General features: G+C 40.4%; 1 pseudogene; it reads left to right on the forward strand.

Annotated features, from left to right (window-relative positions):
• Positions 1 to 719: 719 nt before the first annotated feature.
• On the forward strand, positions 720 to 2,216 carry LOC116532246 (annotated as a pseudogene).

Raw genomic sequence — 2,216 nt, forward strand, 5'->3', positions numbered from 1 at the left:
CCCCAGATCTTCCCTCTGATATACACTACTCACATGAGAAGAAACCAGAAAAACAATTCTGGCAATATGACAAAACAAGAATCTTTAACACCCCCACACCCGAGAAAATCACCAGCAATGGATCCAAACCAAGAAGAAATCCCTGAATTGCCAGAAAAAGTATTCAGAAGGTCAACTATTAAGCTAATCAAGGAGGCACCAGAGAAAGGTGATGCCCAACTTAAGGAATTTTTTTTTAAAATAAAGGAATGGAGAAAAATCTTCCAAGCAAATGGAAAGCAATAAAAAGTAGGAGTTGCGATCCTAGTCTAAGGAAAAAAAAAAAAACAGACTTTAAACCAACAAAGATTTAAAAAGACAAAGAAGGGAAAAACATAATAGTAAGGCATTTATTCGACAAATGAGCTAACTCTTCTAGATATATATGTACAGGAGTATAAAAGAGTATTTAAAAGTCGAGAAACAATAGATGCTGGCGAGTCAATGGAGAAATAGGAACACTTTTACACTGTTAGTGGGAGTGTAAATTAGTTCAACCATTGTGGAAGACAGTATGATGATTCCTCAAGGATCTAGAACCAGAAATATCATTTTACCCAGCAATCCCATTACTGGGGATATACCCGAAGGAATATAAATCATTTTACTATAAAGACACATGCACACATATGGTTTTTGCAGCACTATTTACAATAGCAAAGTCATGGAACCAACCCAAATGCCCATCAATGATCAACTGGATAAAGAAAATACGGTACATATACACCGTGGAATACTACACAGTTATAAATATGAATGAGATTATGTTCTTTTCAGGGATATGGATAAAACTGGAAAACATTATCTTCAGCAAACTAACACAGGGACAGAAAACCAACACCCCATGTTCTCACTCATAAGTGGCAGTTGAACAATGACAATATATGGATTCAGGGTGGGGAACAACACACATCAAGGCCTGTTGCGGGGATGAGGGCCAAGGGGAGGGAACTTAGAGGACTGGTCAATGGGTGCAGCAAACCACCATTGTATTCGTATACTTATGTAAGAAACCTATGAGTTCTGTACATGTATCTCAGAACTTAAAGTAAAAGAAATAAAAAAAGATTTCAAGACAAAAGACAATATATAAAACAGTTACTTAAAAATGTGAGAGAATAAACAGACTAAGGATGTATAGCAGGACTGAAGGATCTCACCAAGAGCACTTACTCTAAGCCTATTATCCAAAGTTTGTCTTGTGGTATGGATCTTTAAAGAACCCAGATAGTGTAAAGAGCATCTTGCTTATAAAGGTCTTAGAATCCTGCAATGTCAGTCATGTTTCAAAAGGTTCTACCGGGTTCTCGCCATCGCAGCCGCGGAGAGGAGCTAGGGGAAGACAGTGGCCTGTGAGGCACATGCTGCCGGCAGCGGCAGGGGACTCACGTGGCTGGGCGGCCTGGGCTTCGGCCTCCTTCTGGCTCCTGGGAAGTTGGACTGCAGCCAGCGCGGGAGCAGCAGCAGAGGCGAGTCTCTTTCTGCCCCCTCAGCCTGAACCAGACGAGACCAGGCAGCTCGGGTGTCTGGAGGTGGGGCGGGTGCCCGACAATGGAAATTCTCTTCACCAGATATGGAGACTGTTCAATCACCAGGAGCACAAAGTTACCATTGTTGGCCTGGGTAATGTAGGGAAAACTGCCATCCTTTACCAATTTTCTACGAAATTGTACGAAGTAATGTAGAAGAGATAGTGATTAATAATACACGTTTCCTAATGTGGGATGTTGGTGGCCAAGAATTTCTTTGTTCTTCCTGGAACACTTACTATACAAACACAGAATTTGTAATAGTTGTTGTGGACAGCACAGACAGAGAGAGGATTTCTGTAACTAGAGAACTCTGTAAAATGTTAGCACATGAAGACCTAAGAAAAGCTGGATTGGCGATTTTTGCTAATAAACAAGATGTTAAAGAGTGCATGCCTATAGCAGAAATCTACGAGGTTTTGAAGCTAACTTCTGTTAAAGATCACCAGTGGCATATCCAGGCATGCTGTGCTCTAACTGGTGAGGGCTTGTGCCAAGGACCTGAATGAATGATGTCACCACTTAAGATTAGATGATCTCTACTGATCTCTTCCCATAGACTTTGTATGAATGAAGTGCTGGACTTTACCTGAAAGCTGCAAAAATTAATGGTTTAAATATATTTATAATAAACTAATTTAAACTTTT

The sequence above is a fragment of the Sapajus apella genome, unplaced genomic scaffold (assembly GCF_009761245.1).
Source record: "Sapajus apella isolate SASKATOON/1434 unplaced genomic scaffold, GSC_monkey_1.0 scaffold75, whole genome shotgun sequence".
NCBI lineage: Eukaryota > Metazoa > Chordata > Mammalia > Primates > Cebidae > Sapajus > Sapajus apella.